The following is a 23,094-nucleotide window of genomic DNA, read 5'->3' as shown; positions in this document are numbered from 1 at the left end:
GGTAAAAAAATGTGGTATCGTTTTACTTGTGAAGGTGTCATAATTGTGGAAGAAACGTGTTTCCACAACTAGTTAGGACACATATCTTTGGAAGGTGGTTGGGAACGTTTCTTTAATAGAGTGGTTGTGTGTGAACAGTGCAGCACTAAGGACATTTCTATTATTAATCCAGATGGGTGGAATAATTCTTTAACTATTGACATTACGTGTAATGAAGAAGAATTTAAAGAGTTACTTAGAAAATATGGTTTCCTTTGTCATAAGTGTAAAACTCCGTGTTACACAGCTAGCCAAGTGGATCCGGAAAATGCCCAAAAAATTATAGCTATATACCACTAACTTAAATCAGCATAATGGAAGTTGACAATGGTATGTAATATGAGATTGTATGTACTTGTAGAAATTAAGTTTTAAATGTTTTCAGATCCTTACTGCTACATGCTCTTTTGCCTGTCTCCAAAGGACTGTAGTAAAAGAAAATTCTTTTGTTTAAAATGTGTGAAGATTATGGCAGTGAGATTTCACATTTGTCATCTACATGTGACTTCAGTGTTAAACTACAAGTGTTTTTGGTGTAATACAGTAATAGGACAGAATTCTCAGTTGTGTGGAAATAATTTAATAAACAAAATGACTGTTAAAATATGGTATTTTAGTAGAGAGCGACAAATGATGTTTTATGATTCTGATGACTATGATTCTGACGACTCATCAAGTAGCTGTGATAGTGGTATAGAATGTTAGTTAGTTAATAAGAGTAGAAATTAAATATAAACAACTTGTAACCTTAGATTAAATTAGTATCTAGTTTGTTCTTTTGCTGTATGGATAAAAGTAAATAAATGAAGTTATATAATAAACAGACTTGTGATTCTCAACATAGTATTGATTCAACTCTGACAAAGAGAGGTTGGGGTCTAATAAATAAATTAATAAATAAATTACCCATTGAATTACATATACCGGGTTATCAGTTTTGTGGTCCTGGAACCAAATTACAAGAACGAATTGCACTTGGACATAGTGGTAGAAATAAATTAGATCAGGCTTGTAAAGAACACGATATATCGTACGCCAACGAAACTAATTTGCAAAAACAACACGAAGCAGATAAGTTATTATTAAGTAAAGCAGTTGAACGTTTAAAAGCAAAAGACGCATCGTTTGGGGAAAAAGCAGCTGCATTAGCAATTGCTGGTATAATGAAAGGCAAAGTAAAATTCGGAATGGGAGCTAAAAGTAAAAAGGGTAAAAAAAAGAAGACAAAAAAACAACGAATTCTAGTTGCTCCTAAATATGGTGGTTTTTTACCATTCCTATTACCACTATTAGGTGCTCTAGGCGCTTTAGGAGGAGGAGCTGCAGGGATAGCGACTGCTGTAAATAAAGCTTCGGTAGATAAAAAAATGTTGGAGGAAACTATGCGACATAATAAAGCAATGGAAATGAGTAGCGGTAAAGGTGTAGGAAAAACTAAAGGGAAAGGTCTTTACATTGGTCCATATAAATGGTATCAGAAAAAAAACTCCCAGTAAAATTACCACGTCACGCCCTCACTAATATTGAAATAATAAAGTTTGCTCGACTATTACAAATTCCAAATTTTAGAGGTGTATATATGCGTAATAAATTACCGAAACTTATACATAAAAATGAAACAGGAATTATAAATTTAGATGAAGAAAAAAATAGTGGAACTCATTGGACAGCATATGTAAAAAATAAAAATAATATATTATACTTTGATAGTATGGGCATAAATTGCCTCCAACAGAGATTATCAATTATTTCAAAAGTGATAATGATGGTAATAACATTACATACAATTATGATGGATATCAGAAAATGGGTTCATATAATTGTGGACAATTATGTTTAAAGTTTTTATATAGACACACATGCAAATTATAAGTTTAGTCGAATCAAAGATGCTGTTTGTATTAACAGGAAAATCAGCGATACTAAGTGCTGACTTTAATCCACCGATTGATGTTAGTGATGGTGTCTATGAACTGGGTGTTACAAATTTTGAAGTCTACAACAGTATACCGAATATTGATGAAGAAAATAATAAATTCTTTTTCGGGGATGTCGAATTTAAAATACCGACCGGTTGTTATCAATTAACCGATATAAACAACTATTTACAACATGTAATTGAAAAACAATTCAGTAATGACCTCTTATATATTACTGCAAACAATAATACATTACATACACATATCAAAGCAACAAAAGATGTTGACTTTACCAAACCAAATACTATCGGACCAGTGTTGGGATTTAATAGTCAAATAGTTCCGAAAAATGTTGGAAAAGATTCGGACAATATTGCAGACATAATGAAACTTAATTCGATTATGATTGAATGTAATATTACAATTGGAAGTTTTAAAAATGGAGAACCTGTACACATAATTTATCAATTTTTTCCAAACGTTCCACCTGGATTTAAAATAGTACAGTCACCAGATCATGTGATTTACCTACCCATTAGTGTTAAAACTATCAGAAATATTACACTTAAAATAATAGATCAAGATGAAAAGTTGGTCAATTTTCAACAAGAGACTGTAACAGTTGGATTACATTTGCAGAAGAAAGAAGAAAATGGGTATTAGTTTTAGAACTGACTCATATAAAAAGCAACAAAAGTGTAGAAAAACAGTTAGTACGAAACGAACCGTGCAACAATTAAGTAATAAAAATAAACTGTTTCTAAAATCATTAGGATTTGAATTATACACATAAAAAATGTTCGATATTGAGAAGGGTATTGAGTGGGATGAAGGTGTGGTAGGTTACAAATTTCAAAGTCATGAGGCATATACAGCCAGATATGAAAACACGGATGAAATTCGAATTCCTTTACAAGAAGATTTGTGTACACTACCATGTGATAGTTTAATTTTAATTGAGGGACAATTGGTTAAAACCGACGCTACAACCAATAAAACTGTACCAGCAACAGAAACCAAGTTTGTAAATAATGGTGTCGCTTTTTTGTTTAGTGAAATACGGTATGAAGTAAGTGGAGTAACTGTAGATACAAACACAAAGCCAGGTATTACAACAACTATGAAAAATCTGGCATCATTAAATCAAAGTGAAAGTCTGAAATTAACAATGTCTGGTTGGGATCTAAATGAAGAAGCCACTAAACCTATAGATGGATATTTTCAAGCATGTATCCCATTAAATCGACTATTAGGATTTGCAGAAGATTATAAAAATATAATGCTAAACATACCGCAAGAGTTAATATTAATTCGTAGTAATAGTGATGTCAATGCATTAATTTGTACAACAAATGAGAAAGCACGAGTTGTAATTGATAAAATTGCATGGCTAGTTCCACATATTGTGCCCGGTTTAAAGGAAGAGGTTAAATTGACAAAAACCATTGAAAAAGATAAAGAAATTGCAGTACCGTACAGAAGCTGGGAACTTCATTCGCTGCCACTCTTTACAAATACTACAAAGTGTAGTTGGCCTGTGAAAATCTCTACAAAATTTGAAACACCTCGTTATATTATCTTTGGCCTTCAAAGCAATAGAGAAGGACAACTTGATAAAAATATGAGTAAATTTGATAGAGGCGATATAACCAATATGAGAGTATTTCTAAATAATGAACGATATCCGTATGAAAATTTAAATATTTCATATAAAAAACACCATTTCGGTATATTATATGAAATGTTTACAAACTTTAGATCCCGATACTATTATACAGATAAAAAAGAAACACACATTACACCTACACAGTTTTTCGACAGTTATCCACTAATCATAATTGATTGTTCGATGCAAAAAACTGGTTTACAAACACAGTCTATTGCACTGAGAATTGAATTTGATACAGACACCGGTATAAGTGAGGGAACCACCGCATATGCATTAGTCATTAGTGATCGAGCCTTTACATATACACCGTTGACAAAATCTGTAAAACAAGTCTAAATTAATATTAATAGTGATGGAGAACGAAGTGATTATAGACGTTCAAGGTTACAAAATTGGAAAAAAGTTTATAGTTAAACAACTGGCTGCTTTAAGAGGAGACAAACTCGCACACTATGTTTTTTAACCCCCTTTCCCTTCACAACTCTTGAATCCTCAAGATGAAAAACAAGTAAAATGGTTAATGAAGAATTATCATTGTATTGACTGGAATATGGGACATATTCCATATTGGAAACACGTACAAGTTATAAACAATGTGTTGAAGGATGTTGACAAAATTTACGTAAAAGGAAAAGAAAAAGCCGAATTTTTGAAAAAATATACACATAAACAAGTTATTGAATTTCCACAACAACCAACATTACACGCCGATAAAGTTAAATGCATGTACCATCTGAACGATAACGCATATTGCAGTCTACATAATGTATTTTTTTAAAACAAACATTTCGTTAAAAGTGTACAAAACATTGTGTAAATAATCTCAACTCATCAGTCTATTAGTAATCATGGATCAAGAGAGTTGGATAACGTGTCGTAATAATCCAGGACATCGCCTGAAAGTAAAACATCTTCGACGACATTTACGAAGATGTCTTCCACATCGTGAATATTCTTGGAGGAGTTTTGATTGCGGAAATGGGAATTATTTTGATTCAACTTTATCCCATAATACTAATAATGATTATCAACAATCATCGAGAAGCAACTTTGAAAATACAAACTCTTCAAAAAATATTTTTTGTAATGATATGGAATATTAATTGAATTAATTAATTGTAGTATTTATAAATAAATGTTATAAATTTATAAACATTTGTATTTTTTTCATAATATTTACCACTCCCTTACACTTTCAATAATCCTTATACACCACCCAAAAAAATTCATTTTATTTATAAAAAAAGAGTTGATTATTGCAGTGGATATGAGTGATTTTTCTCATTTTTTCAATAAATTAAACAGGTTAACGATGTCCTTGAAACAGGCGGTTACACTCCATCCTGTCTACATAGGTCTTCTTTTTACATTTTTTTGTGTCTATATGTTAACCTTGATGGAATACACCAATGTAGTTGCAGTAAGTGCATACAAAGAAGTTGACCTTGACGGGAGCTTTTAACAATTTATAAATGTGCATGCAGAAATTCATTCTGTGTTGTACAGGTAGTCTGTGTACGAAATAATGTGTTCAAATTATTTTGCTAATTTTAAACCGTGCACTCATGGTGACGAGTGTTGTCAGTGTCCCGGTCCCTCAACTAGGACAACTGTAAGTAACCAGTCATCAAAGTTATTATTTAAAGTATTGAAGGGAAAAGTTGCAAATCCCTATCAAAACCGTAGCGGTTTTAATAGGGATAAACCTAGAATCAATATCGTTTCTGATGTAATTATTAGACCTGCTAATTCAAAATTAATCAAAAATGATGAGACACAATTTGAACAATTTGCCAAGTCGTCTTTAAATCAATCTTTGAGGGAAGATTGTCTTGAAGAGGATGTGATTGAATGTAGTCAGTTAAGTGTGAAAGAGAAGCAATTAGCTAATCACGCTGTTGCTAATATTGTTCAAATCGTTGATGAGGATGATGATGATTCTATGGTTATTCCTTCATCACAATCTGATAGTGAATTATCGTTTTCTTTACCATTCACGCAATACCTGGCTCAACATGGTATTGAAAATGATTATTCGGACGACATCTCGTTGACCTTAATAGACCAGTTTATTAACGAAGACGAGGCGGCGTTCAATCCGGTTGTGGATGAAGGAACTTGTCCCATCAATAATTCGATTACCGATGAGTTAAATGTATTTGATAATGATATGGTGGTGGTGGTGGAAGAACCCCCAATCTCTCCCAGTCCACCACTACCACCACAAAGCCCCTTCGTTGAGCCAGTGTTTACCCGCCCCGTTACACCAACATCTCCTGAAGCGGCACCCGCGATATTAACTCAACCCCCTATGATAATATCGCAGGACATCATTGACGCTTTATCGGAGCCTTGGGTTGAGGTGGAAAACATTATCAATGGTAACGTTGAACATCCCCCTCAACCCAATTCACCGATTATTGAGGAAAATGATGTTCTGCCAGAGAGATTGGTGGTGGTAGAGGCCGAAAATAACATCATTCGGTCACCACAACCATCACCACCACCGTCACCCATAATATTATCACAGGGCGTCAATGACATGCAACAACCATCTGTCATTGACGCACTGGCAGAGCCGTGGGTTGAAGAGAGGAGGCAGGGTGAAGAGATGGATGTTGAAAATGACATTATTCAACCCTCTCAATTGTCACCCATTCTAGGGCAAATAAATAATAGGATTGAGAATAGGGTGGAGGGTGGAGACGATGACGACGACGAAGACATCATTCCACCCACTCCCCCTCACTCACGATCAAGGAGGCGTCGGCGCCCTAGAAAGCCTCGTAGACGTTCGCGAAAGTCGCCATTAATATTAATTATTAATAATTATAATATTAATATTAATATTAATGATGTTAATATTAATAATTAATATTAATAAATCCTATTTCCATCCCACACTCATATCAAGTACATTTAATTCGGACGCGATTTTCCAAATTTTAACATCATACTACCTACAACACGATGGCAAGCATGCTGCTCCTCCTCGAGGTCTTGCTGGATACCTATCTCTGAACACAAAAAAATATATATTTATATAGTATAAATAAAAGTCATTCAAAGATAGTAACAGAAGGCAGCAAATTTATAATTAAACTTTGTTAGTAACCTGTTTAATTTATTGATTTATATTTTCATAAGAAAATGCATCACTGTGAAAACTGTAATAAACAATTTACAACCCGTCAATCACGACTACGCCACGAAAAGCTCTATTGTCAAGTGGTCAAAAAACAGGAAAATGGAGGACCGGCCGCCAAAAAACAGAAAATATGTCATTCAACTGGTAAGTTTTAACTAATAGGTACTCTATTTTTCAATAATTTTTCTTTTCTAGCTAGCAACAATTATATGTGCGTTACATGTAATCAAGAAATTGCTCCAAAGCTTATTACGGCCCATGAGAGAAGTAGACAGCATAGAAATAATTGTCAAAGTACTCCCTTGGAGGATGGGGTGTTTGCACTCAGCAGTGCATTTAAATCACGCATCGCTTCATATAGGATTTGTGATGAGGGCCATTATATCGATTTAAATGAATTTATGGATAAAATTCACAATAAATTACTTAGACTTATTGTTTCACAAATTGAAAAATTTAGTACAATCAAAATAAATTTGGAATTATTTGGATTGTATACCATTGAGTCAAAAAATATATTTGATGTAAAATCTTTCAATACTACTAACAGAATTGTCACTTTAGGCACGAATATTAGGAATATGTTGCATGACTTTCAAGAAGTTATTAGTCAAAAAATGATGGATTTTTTGGAACGAGATTCAGGTAGTTATATATTGTAAAAATCTTTATAATACAATTATTTTTTTTGCTTCTTTGTTTTAGGCTGGACACTTGTGAAAATCTTACACTTAGAATTAAATGTAAACTATTACAATCCATTGAAAGCTTCATCGTATATCCCACTACCGCCAAGCGTGAAAATGAAGAGGGCAATAGTTAATGTTCAAAATCAGGATATTCATTGTTTTGGTTGGAGTGTCGTAGCAGCAGTGTGTCTACCTATGGGACCAGAACATTTGCCCAGTTCATATCCACATTGGTCGACACTTTTTAATTTCCAAGGTATTGAATTTCCTGTAAAACTGGATAGTATTGCAAAATTTGAAAGTCAAAATAATGTCTCTATTAATGTTTACGGACTTGAATTACTTTATGTAAACAATAAGGTAAAATTTGAAATTGTGGGACCATTATATTTTACAAACTTTAAGAAACCGGTACACATAAATTTATTATTGTTGAGTGATAACGATGGTAATCAACATTACTGTACAATAACTAATTTGCCACGTTTAGTATCTTCCCAACTCTCAAAACATCATCATTCAAAATTTTTCTGTGATGGATGTCTACAATATTTCACAACCCAAGCTTTATTAGATAGACATTCTTCGACTGATTGTGGAAAACTTTATGCTAGAATCCCAAATAATGAATTAATAACAAATAGATTTGGTTATAATGTTCCCGCTAATGTATTAGAATTTCAAAATTATCATCATAAAATGACTATCCCATTTATTGTTTATGCTGATTTCGAATGTTTATTGAAACCTATGAGTACAGTTGCACCAAATCCAAATCAATCATTTTCTATAAAAACTTTTCTCCATCAACCATATTCATGTGCATATTACATTAAATGTTCATATAACGATCAATTATCTAAATTCCAAAGTTTTCGAGGACAGTCATCTGTGGTTGACTTTATTACAGCATTAGAAATAGATTTGAAAGAGATTTATACAAAGTATTTAAGTATTGTACAACCAATGCTACCATTAACTATTCAAGAAGAGTTTGATTATCTTACAGCAACGGAATGTCATATTTGTCAAAAACCTTTTCAACAGAATGATATTAAAGTAAAAGATCACTGTCATTTAACGGGTCGTTATAGGTCCGCCGCGCACAGTAATTGTAACTTGAATTTTCAAATTCCAAATTTTATTCCGATAGTATTTCATAATTTAACAAATTATGATAGTCACTTATTCATTAAAGAGTTGGCCCTTGAAGAAAGTGAAATTAATATCCTTGGTAAAACTAAAGAGAAATATATTACATTTTCGAAAAAAATTTGTGTAGGCGAATATCTAAATTCAAACAATCGAATAGTCAAAGAGCACTTACACTTGCGTTTTATAGATAGTTTTCAGTTTTTGGCATGTTCATTAGAAAAACTGGCAGCAGCCTTGGATGATGCTCAATGTATGGAAGTAAAACGATACTTTCCCGTTGACAGAGAATTTCAGTTAATTAGACAGAAAGGGGTTTTTCCATATTCATTTATCGATGATTTTTCTAAATTAGATCTCACGGAATTACCACAAAAAATTGATTTTTACGATAAACTTCGCGATGAGCATATTTCTGAAGATGATTATCAACGAGCTAATACCGTATGGAATACATTCCATTGTCAGACTCTAGGCGAATATTCTGATCTCTATTTAAAAAGTGATATTTTGCTATTAGCTGATGTCTTTGAGAATTTTCGAAACATGTGCCTTAAGCATTATGAACTTGATCCAGCACATTACGTGACAGCACCATCTCTTAGTTGGAATGCTATGCTTAAATTTACCCATGTAAAATTAGAATTATTGACTTATATAGATATGTTGCATTTTTTCAAAAAAGGGATTCGTGGGGGAGTTAGTACATGTGTTAAACGAGCGGCTCAAGCAAATAATAAATTTTTTCCAAATTATGACCCTTCGAAACCGACATCATACATTTTATACCTCGATGCAACAAATCTCTATGGTTGGGCTATGAGTGAAGTACTCCCTTTAGGTGGATTTACTTGGCTAACGCAAGACGAAATTAATTCACTTAGTATTATGGATTTGACTGATACCACACCTGAAGGTTATGTCCTTGAAGTAGATATCTCTTATCCTCATCATTTACACAACTCTCATAATGATATGCCATTTCTACCTGAAAATTTAATTCCACCAAACGGAAAATGTGCTAAACTCATTCCAAATCTATGTGCTAAAACAAACTACATAATACACTATCGAAATTTAAAACAAGCTCTACAAAATGGACTAGAATTGACAAAAATTCATAGAGTACTAAAATTCAATCAATCGTCATGGCTCAAACCATATATTGATTTAAATACGAAATTACGAAATCAGACTAAAAATAAGTTTGAAAAAGATTTATTTAAACTCATGAATAATAGTGTGTATGGAAAAACCATGGAAAATGTCGATAATCGGGTAGATATTAAACTGGCTACACATTGGAAAAAGAACGGTCACAAGTATGGAGCAGAGACATGGATAGCCAAACCACAATTTAAAAATTGTTCTATTTTTACTGAAAATTTAGTTGCAATAGAAATGAATAAAGTTCAAGTAACGTATGATAAACCTATTTATGTAGGATTCAGTATATTGGAAATTTCAAAAACTTTAATGTATGACTTTTTTTATAATTTCCTTAAAGTTAAGTATGGAAATAATGTACAGCTTTTGTATACGGATACGGATTCATTAATTTTAGAAATTTATACGGAAAACGTATATAATGATATTAAGCAGAATATTGATCGGTTTGATACTTCAAATTATCCCGAGAATAATATTCATGATATTCCTAAAACTGTGTCTGTTATCGGTAAAATGAAAGATGAGTATGCTGGTGTACCAATTGTACTACTTTATGGCACCGGTGCCAAAGCATATTGTGTGCAAACAGTGAATGATTTAATTAAAAAGGCTAAAGGTGTAAGTAAACATGTAATTGATAAATCTCTAACACTGTTACAATATCGGGCAATTGCAACAAATCCTTCATCTTCATCAGTTTTCTGTGTTATGAACGTTTTCAAATCTTATTTACATAATATGTATACCGAATTAAGGAATAAAATAGCACTGTCTAATTTCGATGATAAACGATACATTTTAGGTAATTCAATTGATACATTAGCCTGGGGACATTACGATATTGATAGAGATCGAAATTTAGATTCTTTAATTAGAGAATTGCAAAAATATGTGGAACCCACTGATTGAATTTTACCTTATTGTAGATATGTAACGATATGTAACCATTTATTTATACTACATATTTATTATTATTATTATTATGTATTTATAATTGATGTAATGTGTAAAGTATTTTTATTTGTATTTTGTAAGTCAACAATGAAACTTGTGCAACAAAAAGATTTATTAAAAATTTCTAATCACGACTATTCAGTTTGTGTACCCTATCAACAGTTTCCTAAACATAATACTTTATTCAATAATAGTGTAAAAAGAGGACTAGTGGTTGGACGTTCTGGATGTGGAAAAACAAATGTGATATTAAGTCTCTTGCTGCATCCAAATGGATTACGCTTCACAGACATTTACTTATTTTCAAAAACCCTACTGTCGGGTATTCTCGGTTATTCCCGAGTGGAACCGAAATTAAAAATAAAGCCGTCTTAAGTCAGAACGCTACGATCAGTATGACGAAGTTGTTGTTTTATTTATTTTAACCTACAATTGAACCAGCTTCCAATTTTCGAAGAAATAAGGGCAGATTGCAAACAGGAAGCATCTACACCTGAGCAATCGCCTGAGGTTTCAACATTTTGGTCCTTCGTACCCAGGATTCGTTCTCATATCACAACGCAACTTCCCAAGGTTAGCCATTGCGTCGCCCGACCAGACACAACAAGCACAGGTCAGCACATTCCATTTTCCATTATGATTTCCTTTATTCTAAGATTTCCAAGTATTGTTTTAAACCTTTTATACCATTCATTTTAATTGCTTGAATACATGTTGTAAACTTACATAATGCCTCCGAAAAGAAATGCTCAATTGGAAATTTTCAATTTGCAAAGTAAGGCCGGATCTTTTGAAAGCCAACTAAATCATTTCGAAAATTATATTCGTTCAATCGATGATTCAAATGTGAATCATCAGTTAATTATACAACTTGAGCTGCGTATTTCTAACATTCAGTCATTATACGATAAATATGAAACGATATATAACGAATTAAAAAACTATGACGCAGCAACCTCTATCACGTCTTTAAATGATTTTGGAGACAGTTTTTATAACATTTTAGCAGCAGCTAAGAGCATTATCTCGACATTTGAGTCAAATAAACAAAATTTACCTCAATATTTACCTCAAGATGCAAACAACTCTTGTGGGGCTTTTAATGGCGCTTACGAAGAGCAAGTCAAATTAGCTAATTTAGATTTGCCCACCTTTGATGGCGATTACATGCAATGGGCAGGATTCAAGGACTCATTTACGACCTTGATCCACAACAGTAAACGAATAATTTCAAAAACGAATAAATTTCATTACTTAAAGTTAAGCCTAAAAGGTGCTGCCTTGAAGGTCATCGAAAATATGCAAGCAAACGACTCAAATTATGATATCGCATGGGACTTGTTGCATCAACGCTTTGATAATAAGCAATTAATCGTTAAAAGTCATTTGGACGCGATTTTTGAATTACCGACAGTTAATAAAGACTCATGCCAGTCTCTACGGGAACTGCATGATAATTTAAACAAAAATCTTAGAGCTCTCAAAAATTTGGGCCAACCCGTAGAATACTGGGATACTATAATTATACACATAATTCTCAATAAACTGGATTCAAATTCTAAACGCGCTTTTGCAGAATTTAAAAGACAGTGCGAATTTCCGACATTGGACGATTTAAATAACTTTATCAAAGATCGTTGTATTGTTTTAGAACAACTGAGTTCTAAGACTAAGGCAGAACAACCTGCTCAAATTAACAAACCAAAACGAACTCCACCATATCAAAACCATTATGCATATGCTAGTACGACAAATAACGACAATACCAATTCTGGCAAATCATGTCCTTTATGTAAGGCTGATCATTTTCTGCATTCATGCGACGAATTTTACAAAATGACTGTAATCGAGCGTTTCAACTTTGTAAGTGACACAAAATTGTGTAAAAATTGTTTTAACTCAGGTCATCGCACATCTCAATGCAAATCTGCGAGAGTATGTAAGCACTGCCGCAAAAAACATCATTCGTCAATTCATTTTGAGAAAACAGAACCACAAAATAACACTGTGGCCGCGGTTTCTTGCAAATCGTCTTCTCAGATTCTTTTGGCAACTATTGTAGTAAACATAAAAGACGTCAAAGGAATCACTCATAAAGTTCGTTGCCTGATGGACGGAGGCTCACAAAGTAATTTTATTACATCAAAATTATGCAAAAAATTAGGACTTGTAACTACACCTATTAATTACACTGTGTTGGGCATAAACTCTTATCCATCGAACATTAATAAGCAAGTCAAAATCTCTATTTCATCCTCAATGACTAAATTTGAATGCAACTTACATTGCTTGGTTATTCAAAAAATTACGGAAAAATTACCAATCATATCATTTGATAAAAATATTTTAAATCTACCCCCTGATGTAGTTTTGGCAGATCCAAATTTCAATGTTTCTAGCGAAATCGATCTTTTAATGGGTGCGTCACTAGCTTTTCAGATCTTACGTGGTGAACCCATATCATTGGGTAATGATAATTTGCCTATTATTCATAATACTCAATTTGGTTGGGTGGTAGCAGGAAATTTAATCACAGAAGCTATATCACAAAATACGTCTTTCTCTTTTTGTAACACGAATATGTCTGATAATGTCTCAAACGAAGACCTTCAAAGAAATTTGAGCCAATTTTGGGAAATCGAAGAAGATGTAAAACTACTTTCTTCTCTTTCTAAAGAAAATCAGTTATGCGAAACATTCTTTTCTGAAACAGTATCACGCGAACCTTCCGGGAAATTTATTGTTAAAATGCCTCTGAAAGATAACCATGTTTTCTTGGGTGATTCAGAACAAATGGCACTTCGACGATTTTACAGTCTGGAGCAAAAGTTAGCCAAAAATCCTCAATTGAAAACACAATATTCGCAGTTTATCAATGAGTATAAAGAAATGAATCATATGTCTTTGGTTTCAAAGCAATTTTCGGACTTAGAACCAGGTTATTACGTGCCACATCATGCTGTTTATAAAGCTGAAAGTCTTACAACTAAATTGCGTGTTGTTTTCGACGCATCAGCTAAAACTGATTCGGGCCTATCGTTAAATGATGTGCAAATGGCCGGTCCTAATTTACAGAATGATCTTTCTTCTATTTTATTGAGATTTAGAAAACACGCTGTTGTCCTAACGGCAGACGTGATGAAAATGTATCGAATGATTCATATCCATCCCGAACAAAGAAAGTTTTTGCGTATATTTTGGCGAGACAATTCAAACGAACAACTTCAGTTATACGAACTTAACACGGTAACGTATGGTACTGCGAGCGCACCGTATTTAGCTATTAAATGTCTAAATGTGCTAGCAGATGAAAATAAAGAAACGTTTCCAAAAACGTGCGAGATTATTAAAGGTGACTTTTATGTTGATGACGTCCTGACGGGAGCAGACGCGGTTGAAGAAGTTTTACAAATCCAAAATGAACTATCAACTATTTTGGGCCAAGCAGGTTTCGTACTTAGAAAATACCTATCTAACAACGACACAGTTTTGAATAATATTGAATCACACACAGCGGACGTTAAATACAACATACTACATGTAGGCGCCGAAGAGAAAACAAAAACTTTGGGTATAATGTGGAATTCGAAATGTGACTCAATTCAGTACGGTTGCAGTAATTTTGGACATGAATTAACAAAGCCTACCAAAAGAAGCATTCTTTCAACAATATCTCAAATATTTGACCCATTAGGTTTGCTGGGACCTATTATTATTAAGGGAAAAATGTTTATTCAAGAGCTATTTAAACAAAAACTCTCATGGGATGAGCCTGTTTCGGGTGAACTCAAATCAAAGTGGTTCGCTTTGTTTCAAGGTTTTATGGCTGTTGACGAATTAAAAATACCTCGGCATGTTCTTTTAAATAATAGTGTTTCAGTTGACATTCATGGATTTTCTGATGCTTCAGAAAAGGCTTACGGTGCATGTATTTATTGTCGATCAACTGACCAACTGGGAAACGTGTCGGTTAAACTATTGTGTTCAAAAAGTCGCGTGGCACCATTAAAAGTACTAACTATACCTCGTTTAGAATTGTGTGGGGCATTATTACTGGCTCGACTTATTAATAAGGCAGAAGAATCACTACAAATAATTATCAACAAACGGTATTGTTGGTGCGATTCAAAAATAGTTCTCTCTTGGATACATTCGGATCCGAGTCGCTGGAGAATTTTTGTGTCTAACAGAGTAACACAAATTCAAAATCTTACCAATGGACATACTTGGCTATACATTGAGACACACAATAATCCCGCAGATGTTCTGTCCAAGGGGATCGAGCCCAAAGAATTACAAAATTATTGTTTGTGGTGGGACGGTCCATCTTTTCTTCATGACTCATCTGAGCTTTGGAACAATAAATCAATTGCCTGTCAGACTCTAACTTCGGAAGAACAGAAATGCAAGGTCGTTGTCACAGTTTCGGTTAACGATTTTGATGTATTTAATAAATTTTGTTCAACATTTTCATGTTTCAAAAAACTAATTAAATCATTTGCGTGGTGGACAAGATTTAAAAATCGTCTGCAGAAAAGGCCTGTTAAGTCTTCAAAAACATTAGACTTGGAAGAATATGTTGCTGCAGAAACTACTTTGATACGTCTGTTGCAAGAGCAATGTTTTGATAAGGATTTATATGATTTAAAATCTGGAACTTTGTCGTCTAGCAGTAAAATTAAAAGCTTGCATCCATTTTTAGACACCAATGGTGTAATAAGGGTTGGTGGCAGATTGGGCCATTCAACATATTCATTTTCTAAAAAACATCCCATTTTACTTCCGAATAAACATAAATTAACGGATTTAATTGCCACTGATTGTCATCTGAAACTTCTACATGTTGGGCCTCAAGGTTTATTAAGTGCCTTGCGGGAAACTTATTGGCCAATTGCTGGTAGAAATTTGGCTAGAAAGGTTTATCGGAACTGTGTCACTTGTTTTAAAGCTAATCCTCAGCCTTTACAACATATAATGGGTGAATTGCCTAGTTGTAGAGTCAAACAAACGTTTCCGTTTTATTGTGTAGGAATAGATTACGCTGGTCCGTTTCACTTGAAAGATAGGACAACTAGAAATCCAAAAATTGTTAAAGCATATGTTTGCCTATTTGTCTGTATGGCTGTCAAAGCAGTACATATCGAAGTTGTTAGTGATTTAACTAGCGAGGCCTTTCTTGCATGTTTAAAACGCTTCATCTCGCGGAGAGGTAAACCTAAAGATATTTTCAGTGACAATGGGTTAAATTTCGTGGGTGCCGCCAATGAGTTGCGGGAGTTGTATGTATTTTTAAAGTCAGAATCGACTCAAAACAAAATTTTGGAATTTTTGACATCAGAAAAAATTAGTTGGCATTTCATACCTCCTAGAGCCCCTCATATGGGAGGTCTTTGGGAGGCAGGAATTAAATCTATGAAGTTTCACTTAACGAGAATTGTTGGGAATGCCAGTCTTACTTTCGAAGAATTGAACACTATAGTCACTCAAGTAGAGGCAATACTTAATTCACGACCCCTTGTTCCTTTATCCTCAAATCCTGATGACCTATCAGTGCTGTCACCGGGTCATTTTATCATTGGACGAGCAATGGTGGCATTACCAGACTATGACTACCAAGAAATACCGGAAAATAAATTATCACGATTTCAACGACTTCAGCGAATCGTACAACACTTCTGGTCCCGTTGGACCCGTGAATATATATGTGAGCTGCAAAACCGAAGCAAGTGGAGGAACAATTCACTCAATGCACTGAAGAAAGGCTCCTTGGTTATAGTGCGGGACGACCAGACCTCTCCGCAGCAATGGAGACTAGGCAGGGTGTTGGATCTACATCCAGGACATGATGGTATTGTGCGGGTGGTGACGATTAAATTTGCAACGCAAATTGCAAAAAGGCCTGTTGCTAAGTTGTGTGTCTTACCGATTGGTGAGAGTGTTTGATTGACGATTTCTCCGTTTTATATTTTATTTTTTTTTGTATTTTATTTTTTTTTTGTTTTTATTTTATGTAATTTTGTTATTTGTGTTATGTTGTATTGAAAGCATGCTTGCAATGGGGGGCGGCATGTCGGGTATTCTCGGTTATTCCCGAGTGGAACCGAAATTAAAAATAAAGCCGTCTTAAGTCAGAACGCTACGATCAGTATGACGAAGTTGTTGTTTTATTTATTTTAACCTACAATTGAACCAGCTTCCAATTTTCGAAGAAATAAGGGCAGATTGCAAACAGGAAGCATCTACACCTGAGCAATCGCCTGAGGTTTCAACACCTACAACAACCAAAATATCAATTTTTAAAATCGGTTCTGGCACCTCTCGATAAAGTCGGTTACTATGAATATGAAGATGGTGCCGAAATTCCCCCTCCTAAAGAAATCAAACCCTATTCCGTAATAATATTTGATGATGTAGTAACTTGTAACCAAAATATAATACGTGATTATTTTTGCTTTGGTAGGCATTATAATATCGATTGCATATTTATTAGCCAAACGTATTCTTCCATTCAGAAACAATTAATTCGTGATAACGCTAATTTCATAATTATCTTTCCTCAGGATGTATTAAATTTAAAACATATTTTTAATGATCACGTTGGTACAGATATGTCATTTGAAACCTTTCAGAAAATGTGTTCACAGTGTTGGCAAAAACCGTATGGATTTGTTACTATTGATAAGGATGCTGAACAAGACAATGGGCGTTATCGTAACGGTTTTGATCAGTTCATTAAAATATAAATGTAAATGTTTGTCAAAGATTTATTTATTAGTCGACGATCGACATGGATAAACGTTTAGCTTTAGAGCTGGATAAGGCAAGACGACACGTTAAACAAAAAGTACGATCATTATCTTCACACATTGCAAGTTCGCAAAGACGTTTCGCAACCCATATTCAACCTCTAACCGATCCAATAAAAAGTTTAATTTCTGAAATTAAACATGAACGCGAAGTTGTCCCAAAACAGGAAAAAATATCAATTCATCATGAGGTCAAGCAACCGGAGGCGAAGCGACTTTTTGAGTCAACGACTACAAGCCGTAGTACTACATCGCTCGATCCACGATTCAGTTTAATGCGACAACATGCGGCTGCTAGCACACCCAGAGAGGAGGGAGAGTCACTCAGGAACGTAACCATTGGAAAGTTGCAAGAAACATTAATAAATTTGTCAAAAACCGAAGCATTTCGCCATTTTCTTAAACAATGGACCGGTTTACCTCGACAGTACATTGAAGATATGATTACTGACACAGAAAACAAATTTGATCATCAATATGGTGTGAGACATGGAACCGAGGCAAATAAATTTTTTATTGGCAATTCTGAAATTGATTTCAAAGACGATCATGTAGTCGTTCAAAATGTAGCTTATCCTGATACACCTGGATTGTATGAATTATTATTTAAAAAAAATCCAACTAATTATACTCAATCAGATTTAGAAACTTATCGAAATATTGTCATTCGAACCAATGCAGACAGAAAAAACTATAAACCAAATGCACAAATTCTGGGTAATGTAGGGAACAAATATAAAACAATTATTCGACATTTTTCGAGACAGCCACTACCGCTTCAGGAACACCGTGCATCTCAGTCGCCGCCATTTTACAGTGATACTGAAGAAAGCCTTGATGCCGATCAAGGTCAATCGACTCCTGTCCAGCAACGAAGCCGCAGTAGTAGTCTTTCAATTCTCGTACCACCAGCACGTAAAGGTCATGAACAATCAACTCCGACAAGTAGTATCCAACCAATATCAAAAAGAGTTAAGGGTGGTGGTATTCTTCGCACATTGGCTTTAACAGATAAAAATTTAGAATTTGTTCCCTACAAAAATCCCAACACACTCGTAAATAGACTACGTCTTTTATTATCATCGACAGTAGCTGGTAATAATAATCATATGAATGAAATCAATCGCATCATAACAGAATTGCGTGAATCGAAAATAATTCGTTAATAATTTAGAGACGACTTGTATATATTGCAAACACATTATATTTTATTGTCAGTATTTCTACATACTTTATTCATTCAATAGACAAGAATATGACATTAGATAAATTTGGTGAACACATTAGTGAACACAGAATTCGGACAACTTTACAACGTGTCAAATCTTTCTCATATACCACAATCTCACTCTTTGGGACACTGGATCCAGCTAAAAAACTTTTTGTATTATTTAATATTGGTACGAATTATATTTTCCCATTAAAAGAAGCAACGATTACGTCTGTAAATGGTAATCCATCGAGCGGGTGGATTGCATTAATTAATTCGAAACAAACTACGAATTTAATTGGTCAAATTTTACGTGAAGGTGACAAACTATCATTTAAATATGGACCCAAAACATCAGAAGCTAAACCGATATATATAGAAATAGTTTTAAAAGTACCAATCCATCATGAAGCGTAGTGATTTAAATATTAAGCGTCAAGTTGTTAATGAACTACATGCACCGGCGAGAGTGAACTTTAAAAGACGACGTGTGATAGTGAAAGGTTTAAATGATTTATTGCAACTCGATCTGGTTGAAATGATACCATATTCACGCGTCAATAAAGGCTTTAAGTATATCTTAATGGTTATCAATGTTTTTTCTAAATTTGTATGGGCTGTTCCATTAAAGAATAAGTCGGCTTTAAGTGTTGTAAATGCAATGAGTGAAATTTTAAAAACTCGACGTAACGTTCCTAAAAACATTCAAACAGATCTGGGAAAGGAGTTTTACAATAAACATTTTCAACAATTAATGAATAAATACAAAATTAATCACTACAGTTCTTATTCGAATTTAAAAAGTAGTGTCGTCGAGCGCGTGAATCGAACAATCAAGGGAATGATGTATAAAGAATTTTCGGTGCAAGGTCACTACAAGTGGATAAACATTTTACCTGGCATAATAAAAAAATACAATAATACCAGACATAGGACTACTGGTTTAAAACCGATTTCAATAAATAAGAAAAACGAACGCAAAGTTTTGGATCAAGTTTATAGTCATCTTAAAACAATGGACATTTATAAACCCAAATTTAAAGTTGGTGATTTTGTTCGAATTAGTAAACATCGACATCTTTTTAAGAAAGGGTACACCCCAAATTGGAGTAATGAAGTATTTACAGTTTCGAAGATTCAAAATACTAATCCTAGAACTTATTTGCTACAAGATGTTTCTGGAGAAACAATACGAGGAGGTTTCTACACAGAAGAATTACAAAAAGTTAAATATCCGAATGTATATCTCGTTGAGAAAGTTTTACGAAAGAAAGGTAACCGTTTATTCGTCAAGTGGAGTGGAATGGATAAAACTCATAACTCTTGGATTAATTCATCGGATATTACATAGATAATTATTATTATTATGAATTGTTTTTTTAATAAAATAAACTAAAAGGAATCGATTAAAACACTTTATTTCATCAATATTATAGGTAGTACATTAAATATCCTTAAATCTATTATAAATCCTCTATATTATTCTACCACTTATTTAATTATAAACTAATTAAATCAAGAGGCCTCTTGAAACCTTTGCCTTTGACGCGCGCCCGACACTGATCAAGGTTAACAAGTCTGCATCACATTATCTATGCACATAAATAATATATGAATACAAATACTATAAAAAATAAAACTACAACAATGCTATTTTTAGTAACTAATTTGAATTTCTGAATTGTAGTTTTGTCTGTGGAAAGCAATTTCACATATCCACATTTTGGAGAATGTTTTTTATGCTCCATAAACGCATCATCACTTTTTTCCCATCGTGAAATTATTACTCCACAAACAAAACACTGGGTACAATCAGATATTTGAATATAAAACAATCCCGCTTTTGCTAAACTCCATGGAGATGGGTATGAATGTACCCAGTTCTTATATGATAACAGTCTTTTATCAAAACACTCGTATAAACTTTTTTCATATTGTCCATCGTCTAGACACATGATTTTTTATTTATTTATTTTAAGAAACTATCACTAGCACAAAACGCACACTACTTCACACACATAAGTCTTTTTCCGATAATTTCATCCTACTCTTCGGCACCCTCGTTAACTGTAAATGAAATATACATTTCTTTAATTTCTTTTCATCCTCCATTTTACATTATGTTCACTCACCTAATATTTCATCATCAACACGTTGAAACTCAAAACAATGTGCAGATGTCGGGTTTCTAGCATCTTCTTTTCCCAAATATATTAAATATAGTGGACGTGGATCTCGTAATAACTCATCAATTTTCTCCTCAGTCAAATAATCACTTATTCTTCTCGGCAGAAACACTGCATAATTGTCCAACTCAACAAGCACTGAATTTCCGAACAGAGACTTTGTGCGTCTAATATTATGTATGCGGAATCTTGTGTTCAACTCTAGCTCACCAGCTTTTAAAATGGGCTTCTGTCCGCATCGAGCGATTCGATTCAATACATCCATGACCCAGCAGCGAATACTCTTAGACATTAACACAGATATATGCACTTTTTTATATTCTTATTTCTCGGAGGATTAAATCAGTACTGACTGCTTGTACTAAATTCTATATATTAACTATACCCCCACTTTTTAACCTTGAATGCAAATGCACCAATATTGTGGCCTTGAAAAAGTGAGATAATGAGAAAAAGTGAGATGAAAACATCAAAGATAAAGAGGGAATGAGTGGTCTTGAAACAGTGAGCGACTCTCTGCTTGCAGGTCACACTTACTTGTATCAGTAGGTTGAAATAGGTGTACATAAAAACATGTAGCTTTTTTTACAACTTTTATTTTTTTTATACAATAATATTTACATTTTACTACAACTACTACTACTACTTAGCTAAACTTATTCTACACTATTTTAACGAAAGAACCCCGGCCCTAAAAAATTCACAATAAATTACTGTTGAAAAAGATTCAATAAAACTTACTTCTTTAATTTAAGGCATTATGATTCCTTTTAGATTTTAACAAGTCGAGGTAGCTGGGCTCATTAAAATGATCCCAGTTCTCCTCTTCTTCTTGCACCATCTCTTCACGTAAGGCCCTTTGTTTTATGACATGTTTCCTTTTAGTTTTTAAGAAGTCGAGGTAGCTGGGCTCATTAAAATGATCCCAGTTCTCCTCTTCTTCTTCTTGCACCATCACTTTACTTGAGGCCCTTTGCTTTTCTTTATCGGCCCGATGGCACTTCCAAATGTGCCTTTCGAGCCGAAACCAAAGAAGAATGTGGTTTTTGTCGTATGGACAAACTATGATATCCTCTGAAAAAAAATTATTTCCAACTAAACTACTAAAAAATATTAAACTTACCAGGAGTATTAAAAATAGAACTTTTTCTGATGGGTTCCATTTTTTAAAGAATTTCTTGTTATACACAGATATACACAAGAACTGTGTTACACAACACAACACATTAACTTTTATACAGTTTGGGGTGGAAAATGAGTAAGGACAATTGCGCGGTTCATCTTGAATGAGTGAGGAGTTGTTGGCCTTGCAAAAGTGGGGAGTAACATGAATGGCCTTGACCTTGAAAACATCAAGGTCCAATAATGCCTTGGCCTTGAAGTGGTGGGGGAAGCGGGAGGGGTTGGCCTTGAAAAAATAAGAGAGAGAACGAGTGGCCTTGAAAGAAAGAGAGGGAAAATGGGCGGGGTCAAACTCAAGGTCAAGGTTGTGTTGTGTTGTCCCCCCATTCGTTATCTACTTCAGGCATCCTAATTCTTGATTATCGAAAAATGAACCGCTTTGGTGACGAAGTGTTTTTCAATTAATATTGAATAATTTTTGTTTACGCGCAATGCACCCTCTTTTGACCTGATGTTCTCGCAGTAGGGGTCTTTTCTTAATTGACCGTTGAAGAATTTCTTCTCCTTGTTTAGTCGCCTTAGCAAATCGTCCTGTCTTGCTCACCCGTTTATGAATGACTACCTGTGCCGTCTAATTTACGGTACCTACAGGCAAGGAAACGGCACGCGTTATTCGTTTCCTTGTTTTCTTTTGTAAAAAAAACTGATTCGAAATTATTTTCTTTTTGCTTTACCCTCGTTGCAATTTGGTTTCGATTTCAATTGACCTTTGTACTTTATGCTGATTTTGTGTTTACTAATTTACAATTGATATTTTAAATTGCTCTTTTCTCGCGCCGTTCCTCCGTTATTGACATGTTCTCTTGACCATTGTTATGAAATTTAAATTTTTCATTACTACCCTCACGCAATTTGAACTTTTCATTACTACCCTTAATTATTAATTCTTATTGTACTGACCTTCTTCCACATTACCTAACGTGACTGCCCGTTTTTTTTTTCTTTTACTGAGATAATAATTTATTTATTT

At 33.9% G+C, this 23,094-nt stretch overlaps 1 long non-coding RNA gene across 1 annotated transcript; it reads left to right on the top strand.

Annotated features, from left to right (window-relative positions):
* The first annotated feature begins 6,611 nt into the window (after window positions 1–6,611).
* Window positions 6,612–10,686, top strand: LOC135266717 (uncharacterized). The gene is made up of 3 exons (XR_010334868.1): window positions 6,612–6,919; window positions 6,971–7,420; window positions 7,481–10,686. It is a non-coding gene; the product is annotated as an uncharacterized LOC135266717 (long non-coding RNA).
* The last annotated feature ends 12,408 nt before the right edge of the window (window positions 10,687–23,094 follow it).

The sequence above is a fragment of the Tribolium castaneum genome, chromosome 7 (assembly GCF_031307605.1).
Source record: "Tribolium castaneum strain GA2 chromosome 7, icTriCast1.1, whole genome shotgun sequence".
NCBI classification, from domain to species: domain Eukaryota; kingdom Metazoa; phylum Arthropoda; class Insecta; order Coleoptera; family Tenebrionidae; genus Tribolium; species Tribolium castaneum.
This window is presented reverse-complemented; position numbering and strand designations above follow the sequence as displayed.